This window comes from Mustela putorius, unplaced genomic scaffold (assembly GCF_011764305.1).
Source record: "Mustela putorius furo isolate JIRA1106 unplaced genomic scaffold, ASM1176430v1.1 tig00000056_pilon_pilon_pilon, whole genome shotgun sequence".
In the NCBI taxonomy this organism is placed as follows: Eukaryota; Metazoa; Chordata; class Mammalia; order Carnivora; family Mustelidae; genus Mustela; species Mustela putorius.
The window spans coordinates 9780991-9805274 of NW_025421263.1; positions in this window are offsets into that span (position 1 = coordinate 9780991).

The window sequence follows — 24284 nt, forward strand, 5'->3', positions numbered from 1 at the left end:
ATTCTGTTTAACTAAATTTTAAAAATTCCTCAACAAATGCAATCACTGACATACTAATTGTTACAGTTTATATTTTTATCATGCTGCAGATGATGGAAAAACTAATTCTCAAATGCTTTAGTTTTTAGCTGAGAGTTATATTATACATGCCATAAAAAAGTAATATAAAATAAACACACCTAAAGCCTAATGTTTAATTTTGTTTCATTTATTAGAGGTACAAAAGTCACCCTCACCAGAAAAATATGAACTTTTTGAGAGTAATGCACTCAAACTTGCTCTTATTTTTTATGTCAAGTTTTCATTTAAGTTCCAGTTAGTTAACCAACTGTGTAATATAAGTTTTAGGAGTAGAATTTAGTGATTCTTCACTTACGTATAACACCCAGTGCTCATCATGGCAAGTGCCTTCCTTAATCCCTATCATCTATTTACCCCACTCCCCATCTCCCCTCCCCTCTGGTAACCATCAGTTTGTTCTCTACAGTTAAGAGTCTGTCTCTTGATTTGCCTCTCTTTTTCCCCTCTTCTATGTTCATATGTTTTATTCTTAAATTCCACATAAGAGTGAAATCATATGGTATTTTTCTTTCTCTGATTGATGTATTTTGCTTAGGATAATACTCTCTAGTTCCATCCACATTGTTACAAATGGCAAGATTTCATTCTTATTTATGGCTGAGTGAAATTCCATCCTATATATATGCCATTTCTTTATCCATTCATCAGTGGAAGGACATTAAGGCTCTTTTCCATAATCTGCTATAAACTTAATCCAGAAATCAACTATAAATACAAAGTTTAGCATGTAACTAAAACAGAAATGTTTTTTGAGTTTAGAAAAATAAGGAAGAGTGCCTGGGCAGCTCAGTGAGTTAAGCCTCTGCCTTTGACTCAGGTTATGGTCTCAGGGTCAGGGAATCAAGTCCTGCATTGGGCTCTCTGCTCAGCAGGGAACCTGCTTCCCCCCACCCACCTCTGCCTGCCTCTCTGCCTACTTACGATCACTGTCTCTGTCATAAATAAATAAAAAATCTTAAAAAAAAAAAAAGAAAAAGGACACTGAGTGCAAATATGTCTGAAATTTCAAGAGGTATAGACATTACTTAATGAGAAAGAGTAATGTAGAGGCTGATTGAAGGGAAAATAATGATAACTTGAAACACAATAAATTGAAAGCCACTGTGACACCTTCAAATTTTTTTTTAACATCAGCAATTTTACTCGTGAATTTTTCCATTATGATTAAAATTCCTTAATCCTCAAATTTGGATCCCAGATATGATGACATATAAACATGGCTATAGTTCCATTGTGAGATTAATGAAAAAATCACATCACTCAACACCATTAAGAAATGTTAAATATATACTCTAATGCAAATGTATGGCATTATTTCATAAATGACATTAAATATAGTTATCTAAATAAATGATACTATATTTAGATCATGAGCAAGCATAGAGCAAATATTTACTTGATAAGGATTACTATCAGCCATCCTAAGACATTTGAACCTTAGATAAAAATTTAGAAGACATTAAAATAGAATGAACACCAGGTATTAAACAAAAAGGATAACAATCAAATTGGTTCTCTCTCTCTCTCTCTCTCTCTCTCTCTATCTATATATATATATATATACACACATCCTTTATATATATATATATCCTTTATAATATATATATATATATATATATATATATATATATATTAACTTATTTATTTGAAAGAGGGAGAGAAAGCATGAGCAGGGCAGGGGCATAGAAAGGAGTAGACTCCCCACTGAGCAGGGAGCCTGATGTGATCCCAGGACTCTAAGATTGTGACCTAAGCCAAAGGCAGATGCTTAACTGTCTGAGCCACGGAAGCACCCCTTAGTTCATCATTTTAAGTTTGATATCGGTGAAGGCACATATGATGGGGAACAGTAGATAGCTTGGAAGATATTAAGAAAAGGATGAAAGCATTAGGTTTGATTTACATTTTGCTCCATATTTATTAAAAAAGAGAGTTATGAAATTAAGTTAGTATTTAGAAACATGTGTCTTATAGTGAAACAAAGGAAATGTGAAAGCAAATGACTATCCCTATAATAAGTGAGTCCTGAGAGGATTAGAGCCAAGACTAGCATGGGCTGGAGTTTGAATAAAGATGAGGTGACATATATGAGAGAACCACTAAAAGAAGAAACAACTTATAAATGAAGAAAACACATCCACAACTCTACAGAATTTTGAAAACAAAAAGTAATTTTGATCCTCTTAATAGCAAGTGTTTCCACATCAAACCAAGTGCCGACAAGCAATATGAGATATAGCCTATCCCACCCCTTCATGAAAACATCTCTATAGATAAACACAGAGAACTCAAAATTGATGTCAGTTCTCTAATCTTAATTAATAGAAAGCCATGAACCATTTTCTATATGGATTTCCCATCTCACATAGGTGGATTACAAAGCACAATTTTGGACTAAAATACCCTTTATGCTAAATTCCAAGTAGACTGATAACCCCTGAATAGGTAGGAATTTTTCAAGTCAACTTTATTTTATACCTTTTATTTAAGGACACAGTGACTGCAATGAATAGACAATAATCTAAACAAATTGGGGGCTATTGCCCTGTTCACATTTGCTAAGTTTGCCTGACTGAAATGAATAGTTTGTCCATCATTCCACTGTCATTAGCTTTCTGATTTTTACATTCATAGGATGCCATAACTAAAAATGTACAATCCAGGAGAATATGGAAGGTCAAGGTAAAATGTGAAAAGCATTGTAAATGCCTTAGGGAAGTGAAAATATTGACACTTTTAGCAGAGTTGGGTATAAAAGAGATGCAGCAATACAGATTCATGCAAAATAGATTCCAAAGTACAAAGCTTCATTTAAAGCATATATGATGATCAGAAAAATAGCAACTCTGACCTTGGTTCCTAAGGTGAGAGGAGAGATGTGTGCTAAACATCGCCAAAAAGGTTGCTTTACATCAAATTTTGTAATTTTAAACCCCATCATATGTAAAGCAAATATTTTGTGCTGTCCCTTTATTATCTTAAAATGATACCTACAGAAGATTTAACTTATCTAGGTAGATAATTTTTTAAATATACCTTAACTATAGTATAGAAAATAGAGAAAGTAAAAATAATTATGTATAATAAAATGCATTTACTATGCAAGCTTAAGGATTTTCTACCACAGCAATAGACTATAAGCTAGAGAAAACATACCTCTAAAGACACAGAGACTTATTCATGATTTTAACATTTAGCTTGAGAAAACTTAATTATCACTCCAAATAAAATTAATGGAATTATAACTAAATGTTTAATTATGATCTCTAAAAGTTAGTTTCAAGGACTAGGCACCTGACCAATATATACACTCACAATTGCTGAAAAAAATGATTTTATCACAATCATGATAGTTCTAAAACAACTTATTATGTTCTTATGCTTCATTATCACAAATTAATTAATGAAAAGTAACATAATTTGGTTAGTCTTATATAATAATAAATAACGTATACTATACCTGTGTCATTTGATGCTGAACTTTGATATCTTTATTAGTCCATTTTATATAATGTATTCAACAAAGTTGTCTTTTTCCCCTTATATAATATAGTGACACTTACTATATGCTTAAAACACATTAATATGTTCACTTCTCTTTATTAAAGATTTTGCTTACTTGAAAGACAGAAAGAGAGAGAGAGCAGGAACAGTGAGAAGGGGCAGAGGGAGAGAGAGCAACGGACTTCCTGCTGAACAAGGAGCCCAATGTGGGACTCCATCCCAGAACCCTGAGTTTATGACCTGAGCAGAAGGCAGATGCTTAACCAACTGAGACACCCTCATGTTCCATTAAATTCATTTCTGCAGAAAACTGTAGTAAGCCTCCTTTTTCAACAGAAGGTAAGTCTTATTGGTTGAGTGAAAATGCAGACTGCTTTATGTAATAGGTATTTTTTGGTATGTCAGATCTGCAGGTCTAAGCACAAGTATGATGAATGTATTTATATGTGGAATATATAAAAAAAAAAGAAAGAAAAAAGAAAAGAAAAAAAGAAAAAGAAAAAGAAAAGAAAAACAAACTCACAGGAAAAGAGATCAGGTTTGTGCTCACCAGAAGCAGAGGGTCAAGGGAGAGGAACATGGAGGAAGATGATCAAAAGGTATGAACTTCTAGTTATCAATAAGTAATAGGGATGTGATGTACAATATGCTATCTAAAACTAACGTAGCTGCTGTGTGATATGTAGTTGTTAAGATAAATCCTATGAGTTCTCTTCACAAGGAGATTTTTTTCCTTTCTTTTCTTTTTATACCCATAGAAAAGGTGGCTATTAGCTGAAGATATTGTGGTATCTATTTCACAGTATATGTAAATCAAAGCATCAAGCTATAGGCTTTCAACTTACATAGGAATATATACTAATTATTTCTCAACTGGGGAAACTGGGAGAAAATTTCTTCACAATTTTTTTTAATTGGCAGAAGTATATTAATTAATTTCCTAAGCTTTTCTGGGTTTCTCTAAATAAAAGAATAACAGATAAAATTAGCTATTATTTTACAAATCTTGATAAAAGCCTTGGCAACATTTCACAGAAAATACAAAAGACTGGATAAAAAACCAAAATCTTTTAGAAGCCTATGGTTTACTTTCGAAAATTGGAGGTGAACATATTCAAAATGTCAGGCTAAAGATCATTAAAAATTGTCAATGCTGCTAAGTCACTTTGCAATTTTTGGTTCATACTAAAGAGTTAAAAACATTGAGTGACATTGCTTTAAGAAAGCAAAGTTTCTCAAATAATCATTTATAAAAATGCAAAGTACAAAAAGAATTAATGCTAAATTTTGCTTTTATCACAACAGTAATAATCATCCAAGAAAACAGCTAAGATCATGTAATAAAAATTATTCACTTAGTTTAGTAGTTATAATAATCTACAATATATTTAATAATATACCAATAATACAGGGATTATAACTCATTTAGAAAAAATAAAGTAAAAATACTATGGACTAACAAAAAATTAAGTTTACATTTATATACATATTTTTCTTTGAGAGTTGCAAGACTATATATTTGAGATGTTGATTTACTAACAAGGAAACATACTTATTTAAAAATAATTTTAGCAAGGGCGCCTGGGTGACTTAGTGGGTTAAGCCTCTGCCTTCCACTCAGGTCATGATCTCAGGGTCCTGGGATTGAGCACCACATCAGGCTCTCTGCTCAGCGGGGAGCCTGCTTCCCCCCCCTCTCTCTGCCTGCCTCTCTGCCTACTTGTGATCTCTCTCTTTTTGCCAAATAAATAAATAAATAAATAAAATCTTAAAAAAATAACTTTAGCAGGAATGAAAACAAAAATGTTTGAAGACCATTTTACTGGAGGACAAAAATTTTGCTATATTCTCTCCCATCACACATAATTTCCCATAATATCATATTACCTCTAGGACAGTATTATTGGTTGTAGAAATTCCTAATTCCTTTGGCAAAGCTTAGGGGCAAGATTCTGTGTTCTAATGGAAAGTGGAGATGCAAATGTTGAATACACATCTTTATATTAAAGGATGAACATAAGAAAAGCAAATAAAAATGTACACCACAGAGCTAATAAAATGATAATATATCATAAGGAAAAAACAACATTGCCTGATAACTCCAACTTGATTTCAGTTCCAGCCATGATTTGGGGGTTGTGACATATCTAAACAGATTATTTTGGGATAAAAGATATAAAAGCCACATGCTTTGTATATTCAAAGATGTATGACTGAACGTGAATGACTTTTAAAGGAACAAGAAAAAATTTCATAATGAGGAAAAAGCTTAAGACCGGTGCATTTACACTTTTATGCAAATACAGAAAATTAACAGAAACCTTACAGCTAAAGGAGAGCAGACTAGAAGTAACAAACATCAGGAAACATGGGAAAAGTATGGTACGAAATAAGAGTATCTACACTGTTACTTATTTGTATTTATATACTCAGTTATACATTTAATAAATATTTGAAAAGACATGAATTAAACACAGGACATACTGAGTAAAACAGAAATAATTCCTAAGTCTAAAATCTGAAGGAAGAGGTATACTATAATAAATTAATGAGAGAGTAGTGTTAATATTACAACTGCCATTAGCTTTGGACAAGAGTATGTGGTGTCCAGATGGAATAAAATATGGTGATCTAACCAGATTTAGAAAGTTTTCCTGGGACTGATGATAGAGGTAAGAGCTGAAAGTTTAATGAAGCAAAAACAAAAAAGGAAGGGGCACTAAACAGGAGAAATAGCACTTGCAAAACCTCATCGTGGTAACTAGATGGCATGTGTATAGGAATAAAATAATTCAACATTAAAAATCTGGTATAAGGGACGCCTGGGTGGCTCAGTTGGTTAAGCAGCTGCCTTCGGCTCAGGTCATGATCCCGGCATCCTGGGATCGAGTCCCACATTGGGCTCCTTGCTCAGCAGGGAGCCTGCTTCTCCCTCTGCCTCTGCCTGCCATTCTGTCTGCCTGTGCTCTCTCTCTCTCCCTCTCTCCCTCTAATAAATAAATAAAATCTTTAAAAAAAAATTTTAAAAAAATATGGTAAAAATTACTAAAAATAAAACTGAAAAATCAGAATTATTACAAAGAAATATATATAATACACATAACATCAATATACATGTATTAAATATATTACAGTATATGCATAATATTAGGTGTATATATTATATGTGTTATATGCATATACTTTATATATTATTGCAAATTTTAATCTTTGTATTTTTGGGGCATGCCACATGTTACATTGCAACTGTACGTTTAACTTGAAACATGTAACTTGCCCCCCAAACCCACACATTTTTTGTTGTAAAATATAGTAATAGTAAATTGTGAAATACCCAGTTCTGGGGAGATCTCCCGGTTCTGAATTTTGTAATTATTTTAACTTGTTTAAAGAATTTTGCTTTTCTTACTATTTTATGTTAGTTTTTTAAAAATGAGTCTTTAATCCTTTTATTTATAAATGCAAAATTCTAATATATTCTTTTTTAAAATTTTTTATTTTTTATAAACATATATTTTTATCCCCAGGGGTACAGGTCTGTGAATCACCAGGTTTACACACTTCACAGCACTCACCAAAGCACATACCCTCCCCAATGTCCATAATCCCACCCCCTTCTTCCAAACCCCCTCCCCCCAGCAACCCTCAGTTTGTTTTGTGAGATTAAGAGTCACTTATGGTTTGTCTCCCTCCCAATCCCATCTTGTTTCATTTATTCTTCTCCCACCCCCTTGACCCCCCATGTTGCATCTCCACTTCCTCACATCAGGGAGATCATATGATAGTTGTCTTTCTCCGCTTGACTTATTTCGCTAAGCATGATACCCTCTAGTTCCATCCACGTCGTCGCAAATGTTAGTTTTGATTCATCTTCTTGCCCATTGAAATTTTTAGTGTTCCCAAGTCTGTATCATCTACAAATCCAATTAGAGTTCAGTGTGTTAGAAAAAAGAAAAAAATATACATATATCTACCAGCCTATAAATAGATGAGGCAACATTTCAAGTGTATCACTAGAGTTTTACTTCATTATACCCATAAAGGTCAGTGCTATTAAAGCTTATCATATTTTTAAAAAGACAGTACTACATGAAAGCTGGATAATCAAAGAAGTGTTCAGAAGAAAGTAGTATTTGGGTTGCATTTCCAAATCTTGCAAAAAAGAAAAAAAAAAAAAGAATGGATTTATTTCATGTTAAGCTTGTAAATTATCTTGAAATATTTTCTGTTTATTAAATGGTACTGAAGGTGACCATCTCTCTTCTCCTCTTTTTCAGCAATGAATAATTGAAGTTAAAAACAAATAAAACAGAATAACTCAACTGAGGGGCATCTGGGTGGCTCAGTCAGTTAAAGGACTCTTGATTTCAGTTCAGCCATGATTTGGGGGTTGTGAGATCAAGCCCCTCCTTCCACTCAGCAGGGAGACTACTTGAGAGTCAATGTCTTCCTTGCCCTCTCTTTCTGCCTCCCCTCCCCCACTGTTGATTGTTTCTCTATCTCTTTTTCTTCTCTAAAAATAAGTAAATAAATAAATATTTTTTAAAAAGAGACTAACTCAGTTAAAAGATTGTCAAAACATAGTCTGTGTCCATCTGATTCTGAAGGTAAAATCTGAGGTTTTCATTAAATAAAGCCTGATATAGCTTGATCAACTTTATGTTTTACAGAAAACGTTTGCCTCAGCTACTAAGTAATGAAAAATAAAGGTAGAAGCTCAAATATACATGAAGGTGGAAGTGAAGGCATCTCTTCATTACTTCCTTATTTCTTGAGGGGGTGTTTTTGAAATTCAATGGTCTCAGTAGCTGACATGGAGAGTGATGCTGCCTGGGAGACATGAGCCCAGAAAGAAGACCTACTGTTTTCTTTCCCATTTATGTCCACTTGGGGGTAGCGTACATGTCAGTTTATCTAACTCAGGCTTAACATCTGAGGTTTACAATTTCCTACTGTTTTAGTTTCATAACCTGGTTTGATAATGCTTACAAGTTGTGTATATTATCCCCCCATTGCTGGGCTATATATTTTATTTTTTTGATGCACCACACACCTATTTCCTGATTCAGTGTGGAAGGACTTGCTGTCACCTCTGAAAAACATGCACTGGGATCTTTCTCCTTCAAATGAGAACTTAGAGGATGAGAAAGACTACAGAACTGATCTAGGGCCACAGCAGCTGGTGAAATCTGTTCTAGACCAAAATTCCAAACCAGTGATCTTTCTATACTTTCTTTTGTAGTTCATCCAATTCTAATACTTTATGTAATGCTAATTATTTCACTAGAATTAAGTTTGAAGTTCTTCAGAAGGTTTTTTTTTTTTTTTTTTAAAGCAAGGTGATTGTTCTAATAGTACTAATGATTACTTCATAAACTTTTATCTACTATGAGATCTTTTTAAATGTGCATCTGATTTAATAAGAGTGAATAAATATTTATTAAATCTCAAAAAATCTGTTTTCAATTAAGATAGCTAATTGGTTTGTATTAGTGTTATTATTAACTAATTAAATTCCAGTAAAAATAAAAACACATATTGACACAACTGGAGAAAATTTTAAACTGAAGTAATTAGATTTAAGTAATGTAGATTTACTCTGTTTATGTGATATAGCTTGGATTTAGTAAACCTATCATTCTTCTGTACATCAAAGAAAATCATTTGAAAAAATAATATTTTAATTTATTTTAAATCGGCTAATTTAAATTATACATAAAAAATAGTCATATGTGGGACGACTGGGTGTCTTAGTCCTTTAAGGGTCTGATTCTTGATTTGGGCTCTGATCATGATCTTAGGGGTCAACAGGGTAGGGTCCCACACTGGCTCTGGGCTGCATGGGAAGTCTGCTTGAGATTCTCTCCCTCTGTCCCTTCCTGGGGTTCTGTGTGTGTATGAATGTGCATACTCCCTCATTCTCTCTCTCAAATAAGTAAATCTTAAAAAAAAATAGTTACATGTACAAAATCAATGTAGGGAGTGTGATGATAGTGTATATATTTACTTGCATTCATTTATTACATACTGTCTCTTTAGTGCAATAGTACTTAGAGGGAGCTCTGTTAACTCATAGAATACAAAAGAGGGAAGAAAAATTGCAATCTAATTAATGATTACTTATTTTCACAATGAGTCCTATTTATAACATTTATTCTCTTTTGTAGTATAGCACAAGTGTGGAAAGTAAACAAAAATTACCGAGTTGTTATTAATGACATTTTTCTATTCTTCTGAACATTAAGGTAGCTTAAGCTGCCACCATCAGGATGTTAAATATGTATCTAGAGTGCCTTCTTTATGAAGAGGTGACAAAGCGCATTTTAGAATTTGCAAGTTTGGGGCCCCTGGGTGGCTCAGTGGGTTAAAGCCTCTGCTTTAGGCTCGGGTCGTGTTCCCAGGGTACTGGCATTGAGCCTCGCATCCGAGCCCCACATCAAGCCCTGCTTTGGGCTTTCTGCTCAGCAGAGATCTTGCTTCCTCCTCTCTCTCTCAACCTGCCTCTCTGCCTACTTGTGATCTCTATCTGTCAAATAAATAAATAAAATTTTTAAAAACAAAAAGAATTTGCAAGGTATTTTTCTTGAATATTCATTTATCCAACATAAAGGGCATCATTATCTTTTGATGTAGTATTTAATGATTCATTAATTGCATATTTAAAAAAACGCAAGGTGTTTGCTGTGAGATGTGCAAGATTTATATTCAAGTTCTTGAGTCTATTATCATAAATGGAAACCAAGTAGGTCTCTGTAACTCTGAAAGTTACTGATCTCTTTTTGACAATATTAAAATCAATAAATATCTTAAAATCACTCTTCTCACAAATGTTTACTAAGACCCCCAACAATGTTTCAAGTGCTATTCCAGAAATTATGTATAGGGAGGGTCTTTTTAAACACTTGTTTATAGAGAAGTTACATACCATTGAAGGAGACAGCTTATAATTAAGTAAGTACATAAATATGTACATGAAAAATTGGAACAGCTGTTCAAGTGGTATACATAAGGTAAATCAGGATGATATGATATAATGACAATGTAGCTCCATTAGGTTAAGTAGTTAAAATAATGCCTGTCTGAGTAGGTAACACACATACCCCAAGTTAACTCCTCATGGGAAGATCAAGTAGAGTGATATTCTAAGCAATAGCTCTAAAATAAGAATGTGCTCCATGCATTCAGGAAACCACAAGAAAGACAATGTGACAGGAACATAGAAGTAAGAGAAAGGAATTACAGGTTAAGATCATCTTTAAGGCATTGTGAAGAAGACAAATGATGTAGAGCTGTTTCAATTGAAGCAAGCCTAAATTTTATCTCACATGTTAATGGAAGATACTGTGAAGAGTTTTATGCATAGCTTACAGGGGTAAAATGTGAGAGCAGAGGGAACACATTGAAGGTCAATTAATTAATACAAGAAGAAGTTATGGTGGTTAGTATAGTGATAGTACATAGCTAACGCAAAGTGGAGACATTAAGCATTAAGATAGATATTTTTATACTAGGAAAACTAATCGTTACTGATGTACTTGTGTGAGGGAAGGTAGACAATTCCTCAACTTTTGATTGAGCAACAGATTGGAAGCAATGATATTTATCAACCTGGGCAAGATTGAAAGAGAATAAGATAGGAGTGTCAAGAAGAGGAATGAAGACATTTTGACATGTTAAATATGAGATCACTGTAAGAAGTCTCCATGAGTCTATTGAAGAAGAATTCTGGGGTTCTGAGAATTCAGATGTAAAATTAAGAATTACCAACCAACAGTCCAGTTTATGGGCCAGTGAAATGAAGAAACTGAGTGTTGGAGAGAGTAGCAATTACTTCTTGGGAAAAAAAAAAAAAGAGGAGAGAATCCAAGTGTAAGTGAAGAGACTTACCTGATTGATAAGTGCAGGGATATTTTATCCATGGTAGTGAGATAAAAGGCAGAGAATGCATGCGCCATGTGCATTTGCTCTTGATGAAATCAGTCCATCCAGACTGGTTCTGTTTTCTCAATGAAGCATGAGCTAAGGCTATTAGATGAGAATGAAGAAAGAATAGAGAAAAGAAAATAAAGAAGGATATAGAAAATGAACAAGAGACTTGGAGTGTTAAGAATTTTTTTAAATATAAAGTACAGTCAGATTTCTGAGTTAAGTATAAAGTGATCATTTGAAATTTGTAGTCTTGAATTTAAGGTGAGAGAACTCATTTCTGTTGTGTGCAGTCATGGAGAAGGCAGAAAATTGAGTTTAATTAGGTATCAGGTAAAACAGATGGAGAAGGGGAAAGGGAATTAAAAGTGTTTGCAAGGGTGTTGTTATAATTATGGAGCATTGACTCTAAGTTGAACAGGAAATAAAATGAAGACATAGTTGAAGAAAAAAGTAGTAGGTTGAAGAAAAAGTAGTTTATAGAAAAAATCAATTGGAGTTTTCAGTAAGATCAAAATATTGGTAAAAAAAAGAAAAAGAAACTGAATTAGGAGGATACAAAACATGTTCAGAGAATGGTTTTCCATTTTTTCACTTATATCTGAATCCTTATTTAAGTAGTAAATAAAGAAAAACAAAAAAGAAAGCAATACATTCATTTGAGGTAGTGTTGTCAAGACACAATTGAGTTTCTGCTATAAAGAGGCAGATGGACTTGTAGATATAGTTTGAAAATTTGAGAAAATTTGCTGATTATATGTCTTATCAGTCAAAATATACCATAGGATGTTGTATAAGTGTAAGGAACTATGCCAGAGTAATACATATGCATGATGTCAAGTGGACCTGGAGACACGGGTTTCTAGTGGTATATAAGGTGTAGGAGGTGTTTATGGTGTGTAGATTTTTAATCAGAAGGAAGGCAACAAATCATTTTAATATGGATACTGTGGGGCCTCTAAGCAATTTTCATTTCAGTCTTGGGAGTGATATCTAAGGTGGTAAGTGTGACTGAGGGCCTGCTCAAAAGATGTCTTTTTTAGGTGACAAGTTCTACTGAGGTCTTTTTACCCAAAAATCTTGTTTTGTGGCACTCAACACCCTTCCAGTAGGAGCTAAGAAATTTCCTCTCTTTTTTTTTTTTTTTTTTTTTTTTTTTTTTAAACTGTGGAGAGAGCTGAGATGCCCTTCAACAGATGAGTGGATAAAAAATGACTGGATTACTCAGCCATCAGATGGGATGAATACCCAACTTTTGCATCAGCATGGATGGGACTGGAGGAGATTATGCTGAGTGAAATAAGTCAAGCAGAGAAATTCTATTATTATATGGTTTCACTTATTTGTGGAGCATAAGAAATAGCATGGAGGATATTAAGAGAAGGAAGGGGAAAATGAAGGGGGGGGGTTGGTTCAGAGTGAGAGATGAACCAAAACAGACTAAGGACTTTGGGAAACAAACAGAGTTTTAGAGGGTAGAGGTGTGGGAGGATGGGTGAGCCTGGTGATGGGTATTGAGGATTGCATGGAGCACTGGGTGTTATATGAGTCATGGAACACTACATCAAAAACTAGTGATATACTGTGTGGTGACTAACATAACATAATAGAACAATAAAGTGGAAAAGAAAAGAAAAAAATAAAAGAAAAAATTAAAAAAGAAATAAAAGAATAAAAATAAAGTGGAAGAGTACTGTAGTGGATGGACTGGGAAGGGCTCACATGATGCTTCTCCTCTGAACAACAATGCTGTGAAGAGAAATATATATATATATATATATATAAACATATATATATATATAAACATATATATATATATAAACATATATATATATGATTTAACATAGCTTGATATTTGTCTATGGGTATTTTAAGCTATAGTTAGTTCCTAGCTTTTAACAGAAGATCTCAGTTCTTTTCCACTGTGCAAAAGGATTAAGATGTAATGTGTATATATATTTACACATTTAAATAAATATGTATATATTTATTATACATAAGTATATTTACAAATATGAATATGCACACTGACCCTATTCTATGCATTTTACGCATATGCAAAAATAGATATTATAAAAACAAATTTAAATTATGTTATAGGTAGAAGTTCTAATAATTTCCTCTCCACAAAGAGCATACCTGTGTAAGTGTTTGGGAACATGGCAACTCCATTTTTGGAAACCACTCAAAATATACACAGTTTAAAAAACACACTATCATGGCCCCTGGGTGGTTCAGTGGGTTAAAGCCTCTGCCTTCAGCTCGGGTCATGGTTTCAGGGTCCTGGGATCAAGCCCCACATCAGGATTTCTGCTCAGCCAGGAGCCTGCTTCCTCCTCTCTCTCTGCCTGCCTCTCTGCCTCCTTGTGATCTCTCTGTCAAATAAATAAATAAAATATTTTAAAAATACCATCAAAATTTTGTTAAATTGACTCAGAATTATAACCAAATATTTTGATATTTAAAATATATAAATATAATTTCATTTTTGTAAAAAATAATAGGCAGTCTATAATTCACAAAACTGGTAAGAATGAAACTATCCAATATAATCTTTTTTTCAAGAGATTAAGCTTATTTTCAGCTTTGTGAAACCTGATTTCTGGATTTGCTGTTTAGTAGAAGACATTTTTATTTCTTTGTTCTGACTACTTTCAGAGTTAACATGTATACAATTTAGATTTATTCTAATGCTTTAAATTTATGTGTAAAAATAAATCCGGAATGTGCGCTAGCACGGCATGCAGTTTGATTCTTCTGAGTCCTCACAAGCCCTCTTCCTCTTTATCCCCATTGTCCCTCCTTGATTTGAAACCCAATCATTTCATATTTGGTTTGCTTCAATAACTTTATTTTCTATCTTTTCACACTGTCTTTCACCTTTGACCCAATCTGTGATCCATTACCACATTTCTATTCTAAATTTAGTTCTTACACTTTGTAACTGTCATGATTGCTAAAGTGCTGCTGCTACTTATTATACTGGATTCTAATTTCTCAGCTAAACATTTATAGTACAAAACACTTTTAAAAAATCACCCTGTTTTCTATTATCAACTGAAATTTTCTTCCTCTCGATACAAACATAAGAACTTTACTCCAGAAGTTTCAACTTCTTATTGTACCTTACACAGTTTATTTTCTTATTGTTTTGTTTGTTCTTTTTAATTGAAATTCAATTAATTAATATATAATCTATTATTTGTTTCAGGAGTACAGGTCTGTGACTTATCAGTCATATATAATACCCAGTGCTCATTATAACACATACTTATCCCAATGTCCATCACCCAGTTACTCCAATCCTTCCAGTTCTTTACAATCCTTCCCTTCCAGAAACCTTCAGTTTGTTTCCTATGATTAAGAGTTTCTTATGATTTGACTCCCTCTTTGGGTTCATTTTGTTTCATTTTTTCCTCTCTTTCCCTATGATCCTGTGTGTTGTTTCTTAAATTCTACATATCAGTGAGATCATATGATAATTATCTTTCTCTGGTTGGCTTATTTCACTTAGCCTAATACCCTCTAGTTCTATCCACATCGCTGAAAATGGCAAGATTTCATTTTTTGATGGTTGCATAATATTTCATTATATTTTTACTACATGTTCTTTACCATTTCATCTGTCGATGGACATCTGGGCTCTTTCTATAGTTTGGCTATTGTGGACATTGTTGCTATAAACATTGGGGTGTAGGTGGCCCTTTGGATCACTTTATTTGTATCTTTGGGGTATATACATTGTATTGCAATTGCTGGGTCATAGGGTAGCTCTATTTTCAATTTTTTGAGGAACATTCATAGTGTTTTCTAGAGTGGTTGCACCAGCTTACATTCCCACCAACTGTGTATTAAGGTTCCCATTCACATGCTTTCCAACACCTGTCATTTCCTAACTTGTTAATTTTAGTCATTCTGACCGGTGTGAGGTGGTATGTCACTGTAGTTTTGATTTGTATTTCCCTGATGCCAAGTAATTTTGAGCATTTTTCATGTATCTGTTGGCCATTTGGCTGTCTTCTTTGCAGAAATGTCTGTTCATGTCCTCTGTCCATTTCTTGATTGGATTACTTGTTCTTTGGGTGTTAAGTTTGATAAGTTCTTTACAGACTTTGGATACTAGCCATTTATTTGACATGTCATTTATAAACACCTTCTCTCATTCAGTTGGTTGTCTTTTGGTTTTGTCAACTGTTTCCTTTCTGTACAAAAGCTTTTTATCTTAATGAAATCCCAATAGTTCATTTTGACTTTGTTTTTCTTGCCTTTGGAAATGTGTCTAGCAAGCAGTTGGTGTGGCTGAGGTCAAAGAGGTTGCTGCCTGTGTTTTCCTCTAGGATTTTAATGGATTCCTATCTCATATTTAGGTCTTTCGTCCATTTTGACTCTATTTTTGTGTGTGGTATAAGGAAATGGTCCAGTTTCATTCTTCTGCATGTGGGTGTCCAATTTTCCAAAACCTTTTTTGAAGAGGCTGTCTTTTTCCCACTAAATATTCTTTCCTGATTTGCAAAGGTGAGTTGACAGATGAGTTGACCATAGAGTTGAGAGTCCATTTCTGGGCTCTTTATTGTGTTCCATTGTATGTGTCTGTTTTTGTGCCAGTATCATGGTATCTAGCTTTGTTACAGAGCTTGAAGTCTGAAATTGTGATTCTGCTTTTCTTTTCCAGTATTGTTGTGACTATTTGGGGTCTTTTTAGAAAAACGAATTTTCTAAATTCGTTTAAAAGCAAATTTTAAAATTATTTGTTCTGGTTCTGTGAAAGAAGTTGATGGTATTTTGATAAGGATTGAATTGAATGTGTAGATCATTCTAGGTAGCATAGACATTTTAACAGTATTTGTTCTTCCAATCCATGAGCATGGATTTTTTTTTCCATTTCTTTGTGTTTTCCTCAATTTCTTTCATCACTGTTCTATAATTTTCTGAGTATAGATCTGTTCTGCATTTTGCTTGATCTTGTCTATTTAGGTTCCTCCTTTTAAGATTCAGTCTGTATATTATGGTCATATATATATATATATATATATATATATATATTCTGTTTTAAAAGGACAGTGTACTTCTTAGTGAAAAATTAGCTCAAGTGAGAGTAGAACCATGAGTATGCTCTAAGACACAAATATGGACTCTAAAACTGCACCCAGTAGAGGATGGATCTAGGAAAATGGGAGCACTTGTATTTGAATTAGAATACGCAAACTTAGAGGGTAGACATGGGTTTGGGTTGAGATGTTCAGCACAATAAAAATAAGAATTCCATCATCTCTAGAAAATCCAAGAAAGAGACACATTTTTTAGCAAGGTTGTTACTGTATAAGAAATGCATAAGAAGAAATCTACATAAGGATATTGGATATTGGAAAAAAATATATATCTAAGGAGATTGTATTAATTTATTTTGTAGAAATGTATAATATAAATGTTTCCTCTGCATATACACTTTAGTAAAATTTACATTACCAATTAATTTTTTTTAGTTGCTCTTTTAAGAAGAATCAGCGAGGGACTGATATTTATTCTTGAATGATAGAAAGAAAAGTGGCATGCAAAGCTTCAGAAAATAGAAGATGAAAGGTTAGCTGGTATTTTAGACACAAAAGTCCTACAAAGTACCTCTAACTGCCATCTCTTTAAAATATCTTTCCTTAATGTTTACATCTTACAATCCTCCCCTCTAAGTCTGGCTTTCCTGTATGAATTATATTTTTAATAAATATAATATTTTTTCAGGTACCACCATATGTAATACCCAATTATTCTATTTTATAGACATAATTTTCATAAGAAATTTGAAGATGAGAAAATAATAATCTAAATGTTATTTAGATCTTTAAAAATCCAGAATTTTGACATAATCAACTATTTATAATTGTTTTATCATTAGTATTAGGTCATTTACAATATGTACTTCTTTGTAGATTAGATAGTAAAAATATTAAATATTAAAATTATTTATTACTTTATGTTTATTCTAAGTAGAAATAGTAGGAGAGTATTTAAGGTACAGTCAAGAAATATTGCTAGAAAACTAGCTAGAAAACTAGAATCTTGCATTATTTCTCTTCATTTTATATTTTATGTTTTTTATTTTAAGCTTGTTTATAAGCCATCAGTAGCACTAAAAATCTCCAAATATGGCTCTTGAGAATAATTTGGTAGCACAGATGGATAAATGCTAGCATAACTGTTTGAGACATTCAATAGGGCTCAGAGGTTTGGTAGTCTCCCCTTATCCCCTAAGTCTCTTATGTCAGAAAATGTCATCACAATTAAGCAAAGAAAAATTTCATGGTCCAAATACTTGCCACAAATAGTAATGCTTTGAGTACAACATTCTAATTAACTTTTTGTGTTTTGTTCAAATTGCTTGTCTTTATTTAGTTCATCTTTCCCTCCATCTCTTCTAAAAGTGAAGTAGTGAATTTTTTATTGGTATTAAAAATGTGCTGCATTGGGACAGGGGGGTTGTCTAAATGGATGATGGATATTAAGGACAGAACTTGCTGCAATGGGCACTGGGTATTACATGTAAGTGATGAATCACTGACTTCTACTCCTGAAACTAATATTAAAGTTTATGTTAATTAGAATTTAAATAAACACTTGAAACGCTAATTTTTAATTACTTTTGAATGTTTTATTTTTATTTTTTGAGAGAGAGAGAAAGAGAAGGAGAAGGGCTGAGGCAGACTGAGAGAAAATCTTAAGCAGGCTCCCCTCAGTGCGGAGCTTGATCTCAATTCCCTAACAACATGACCTGAGTCATGTTGTAACTGAGCCACCCAGGCACCCCCAAAAATTTTTTGAAAAAAATGTGCTGCATTGGTAAACATGATTATTTCTAGGTTATTATAATATAATTGTATTAAGAATTAGAATTCTAGACCTTTCATTGTTACTAATATTAGTGATTTTTGTTTTCCAGTACTTAATTGTATGAAAGAATAGGCTAAAATTATTTAATATAGAGGATAACCCATTAAATATTGTTGAATAGTATAAATTGTCATAACACCACCAATGAACCATTGACTAGAATGTGCAGTACCACACAATAGGTCACTGTTCACTAGTGGGTGTATGAAGGTCTGCAATCAACCTAAGCAAAGGGCTTAAGGCACAATATATTGAAGTGAAATCATTGAAAGTAGAATTAAAATGCCAGAACAATATATATTGATTATAATAAGCACCATTAATTCTAATCAACTTAACCCAACATTTGCTGAACTCTCTCAAGCAATTAAGTAGTTTTGATATTTTACAGATAAACTTCAAACCCATTTTGTTGCTAGATTTATCACAAAATTGGTTTCATTGAACACTTGGATCATATTTGTTGTTGCAAATGTATGGCTTTGATACTTGTTGATATAGTAGCATTATTCCAAATGTATTTCCTCAAATCATCAAAAAAAGTAAGAGATAGTAAAAGTAGAATACTAGGCACTTCCATTATTTTCTTGTTTTTGAATTCACTGAATTATGATAGAGGCTTATAGAGGTAGCGGCCAGTGTCTAAGAAAGCCAGAAGGAAACTAAATGTCTGCCTCTGAATCTCCATCTACTAAATGGGTGGCTATATTCCATTATTTGATTTTACTCTCTTCTTTTCCTCCAAGTTGCTACAGAATTACAGTTCCCAAGAATGATCTTAGATTGGATGAACATTCTTCTTAAGAATATTGCTGATATAAACTGAAGTCTTTTTTTTTTTTTGCATTTAGAGACATCTTTTAAAATAAAACATTAATGATTCTATAATTAAACTAAATTATACAGTAATTATTTGAAAATCACAATTTGCTTTCAAAGAGAAATTGATCATATTCCTAAAGACTGGTGACATATCATGTATCTAATAATTGTCCAGTAAATTAATAATGAACAGTATGCAAATATAGTGGTCAATGAGCACATTCATCAGTATATATTTACTAACTATAGAAATATTTGTATTATTTTCAAGTCTTCTTCGATAGCTAATAAGATGACATAATCAATACAAAACTCTTGAATTACTGAAACAGTTCCTTTTTGATGGCTTTTTTATGATTTTGATAAGAAGTTATTCATCTCTTCTGACAAAGTTCTTTATAAATTGTATACATATGTGTGTGACTCTGTGCTTATGTCTATATTTCTATATATCCACCTATTTATCAAATCAGCAATAAATCTTTCAGAAAGTGAGTGAAACTGTGTTGAATAAGATGTTTTCCTCACTTGTGTAACTGTTCCACCAATATAAAAAACAATGAGAAAATTTGTGAGTTTTTTAAGGAAGACAAAATTAAATATTTTGGAATGTTTCCTACTTATCAATCCTGAAATAAATTGCAAAATTATGAAATTGCTCTACATCTCAATATAAAATAAAAGTCTTCCATGCACTGGCTATACTATTTTTATAAACAGGCTGGAAGCAACCTCTAAATACCGAAAATTGATCTGGATGGATTAACCTTGACAGCAGATAGTAGCGGTGCCACATATCATAGACACCGTCCAACATTTTGCAACGGAAATGCTGCCTGAGGCAGTATATTAAAAACACTGCAGTGCAGCTTAATACTTGGAACTGTTAACAGTTCCAATGACTTTGCCACAGTTGCTTACTTCCTCCTAATCAGTGCTTTCAGTATTAGATGATTATGCTGGTTCCAGTACTGCATACTTTCTGGCCATATACTGTTATATTATACACTGAAAACATTAACATTTAGAAATATTTATGTTGGCTGCATTCTAAGTTTGTGGTGAAAAATTACCTCAAGTTATTTTATTCTCATTGTTTTGTAAACTAGTTAAATATACAGTGGCTCACCTTTTCTTCAATAAATAGCTAGTCAGCTGTGTCCTTATTAGTTTAATCCTACACATCCATACTCCTTAGCAAAAGCAGCCACCCATGATCCTTTAATTTTGTGGTAATACACAAAGTATCTTCTATAAGAACTCTACATCACCACTTGGGGGCTTAAGTGGGTAGGAGAAGAATCAATGAAACAAGATGGGATTGGGAGGGAGACAAGCCATAAGTGAATCTTAATCTCACAAAACAAACTGAGGGTTGCTGGGGGGAGGGGGGTTTAGGAGAAGGGGGGTGGGGTTATGGACATTGGGGAGGGTATGTGCTTTGGTGAGTGCTGTGAAGTGTGTAAACCTGGAGATTCACAGACCTGTACCCCTGGGGATAAAAATACATGTTTATACAAAATAAAAAATTAAAAAAAAAAAAAGAACTGGCTAAATCTCAAAAAAAAAAGAACTCTACAATTGTTCTTGCAAAGCATTCTCATTGGCATTTTTGAGTTTGTGCCTTCAGTCTTCCTTTCCAAATATCTAGGGCTTCATTTCTTTTAGTATTCATTTTGAAAAACATTGCGGTCTTCTTCAAAGATTTGTATACAAGTCATATTAATCAACTATTTAAATGAAAAGTTTTTTTCTTAAAAATTCACAAAGTATGTAATTTTAGTTTTAGGTATTAAGGGAGACAATAAATAAAATTAAAATAACACACTAATTTAAATTTACAATGCTGGCTTCACAAGGTTTAGCACTACAATGTATTTTCTTGATGTTTCTAAATTCTTCTCCTGTCTGTACTTTGAATTATTTACATTAGAACATGTCTTCTTTCTCTACAAATTTTTTGTTCTTTCCTGGACGTCTCAAAATTTCAAACTAAGCTGAAACATTTCTTATCTTTATTTACTCAGTGGCTCAATTCTAGTCTACCTTTAAGACTTTTCAAATCCATTTTCTTGTTTAGTGTGACACTGTACAAATTCAAGCCTTCATTATCTCCCATAACTACACAATTGTAGATGTTTCCTAAAATGTTCCCTTGCCCTTATCCTCTTTTTGGTATAATCAATTCTAAAAATAATCTAGAATGCATTTTGTGGAGTTCAAGTCACTACCCAGACCCCACACAAGCTTGCAACAAAAAGTGTTTTGATTAAATAGACTTAAATTTCCAATTGAACATGATCAACCTGTGCCAATTTCTTCAATGACAGGCACATTATTGTGTATGTTAAACACTACGACTGCCTGCCCACCTCCACTGCCTACAATGTTCCTGTCCTAGACTACCTGCTTTGGTTCTTACTAGCTAGCTCATATTTTTCTTCCTTTTTTACCTCTTGCTCTTCTGGGACTCTATTACATGTATGCTAGACCATTTTAGTATTCAACAGGTCAATGGGGCTATGTTTATTATTTTCACTTTGTTCTCTCTCTACTTATGTTTGGATACCTTCTATTGTTGTGTTCTCATTTTCACTAATCTCTTCTGCTTTTAATCTGTTGTTGTAAATTATGGGAAAGGAAAAATTCTATATATTTTTATATACTAATAAAAGTCATTAATTAACTTTTCAATTCCAAGTTTTAAGTTTTATGTTGCTTTTAAAAAATGCCTTCCTTTTTATTCCTCATTATCTTTACTCTTTACTTCAAATTTTTATAATTTTTTTAAAAGTCCTCATTTACTAACTCTGCCATCTCTGACACCACACTGACCCACCCCTTCAATATTGATTGTGATGTTCTGACTCTTCCACTCTCCTCTGGTTCCACTGGCTGCCACAGAACATGCTGGGAGATGTAGTTCCCAATAGTGTACCAATTGAGACTCAATGTTTACTCTGCAACCAGAATTTGCATTCTAGAATACAGTTACTAATTTTTTTCCTGAAAATTATTTATTGAGTTCCTATAACCTTCAAGTAAAACTCCAAAAATGCTCATCACATTTCATGATCTATGGTTGCCTCTCCAACCTTCTCTGTACTATACCAAATGCTTGGGTAAAAAAAAAAAAAAAAATGTATTTTCTTACCCTTTATCTGTTCAAACCCAAATGAAACAAACTGAGACTCAAATGAGCTTTTTGGGAAAATACAATGTATATATCTTCAATGACTATTTTGTATCCAGAGCTTAGTCTTTTTTTTTTTTATTCTTTTTTAGGATTTTATTTATTTATTTGACAGACAGAGATCACAAGTAGGCAAAGAGGCAGACAGAGAGGGAGGCAGGCTCCCTGCTGAGCAGAGAGCTCAATGCCAGGCTCCATCCCAGAGTACTGGGATCATGACCGGAGCTGAAGGCAGAGGCTTTAACACACTGAGCCACCCAGGCACCCCCAGAGCTTATTCTTATGATGTTCTTAAAATTACTTTAATTATGTCTTCACAGAGTGAGTTAGTCCTACAGAGAAAGCAGGTTTTTCAAAAATGATTCTTCATTTGGATCACAGAATTTTAACAGAATTCACTAGCACCTGCCCCAGATGTTCTGAATCACAGTCTCTGCAAGAGGGTTTAGGTGTCTTTATTTTAATCACTCCATAACTAATAATAAAACAGAGCCATGGTTGCAAATCACTGTTCTGTATTTATATACTGTTTAATATAATGCTGAAACTTCAGTTGGCAGTCAAGAAGTCTCGGTTGAATTTATAAAAAGTACAGCTTTTCTGCATTTTACATATATAATTTACTAGTTAAAATTTTCTTAAATTATATGTGCGTATAAATGTATTTGTTCTGAGTATCATTTTAAGAGAGGATCTGATCTGAGATGGAACAATCAAGAATGCCTATGCATTTGTGATGCTTAAATTTGTGCCAATAAATTTATTTTTACCCATAATATACTCACACACAAAATAATTACATATTCTGTTCTCTCAAATTCTTTCATTTTGTATAAGGTACTGACGTTTCATCAGTTCTATATCTCTTTATAAGCAATCACTTAGACTGAAATATTTTTGCAAATACAAGACATTGTAACAAAACTGTGGGAACTTCATACTATGCTTGACTTTGTTAAATGCACCTTAGCTGATCTAACGTGACCAAGCTGTCACTAGAAAATAAACCAATAATTGTAGAATAAATAAACATTTTCATATTTAAAAGGAAAATACCACCACCATTATTCAAATTAAAAGGTGGATGTAAACCTCACTGTACTTTTGCAATCTCTCTTTATTTAAATCTAGTGATTAGTGATGTAGACGTAGCATCCTGTCTGCTATTCATTTTTATTTTTATTTTGGCAGACTTGCAAACCCTTCAGTCAAAGATTTAACCACAAAGAAAACAGAACTTAAGAACGAGCCATCCGACATCAAAGTATTATGCAAGCTGTGCTGTGTCTGCTTTGAAAATAATGCATTTCCAGAAATTCAAAAGCTTCACAAATAATATATTTTAGAGATAAGCATGTGGTCTACACTGGGTTTGGGTGACCTTATATTAGAAATGTGCCCTTACTTTACTTTCAAATAGGAAAACCCAGCTGTATTATTTTGCACTCTTTGCCCTAGCAGAAATAAATTTAATAATTTGAATGAGGCTTTTCTTGTCTTTCAGTGTTGGTTGTCTTTATTTTTCAGACTAAATTATTTCCTTCTTATTCATTCACCTTTTCAATGATCACCTATTGAGTACCTATAATGTGTAACACTTTTAGAGGCTTTTGAAATACTTATTATTTTTCTTTTACTTATAATGTGGATCATGATGATCTTTGCCCTCCAGGAGATTTAGCACAGTAATAGAGAGCAACATTAAAAAAATAACCGCAGAAAGTTAATAGACAATAAAATCAGCACACATTTATCCTAGTCTCTTCAGAACTAACAACTGCATATTAAGCGTAGGTGAGTAATTTGAACCTGCTGGCTCTCAGCTTTCCTGGACGTTATGTGAAAATATGTTAGATGAAATTTTCAGCAACCGTTC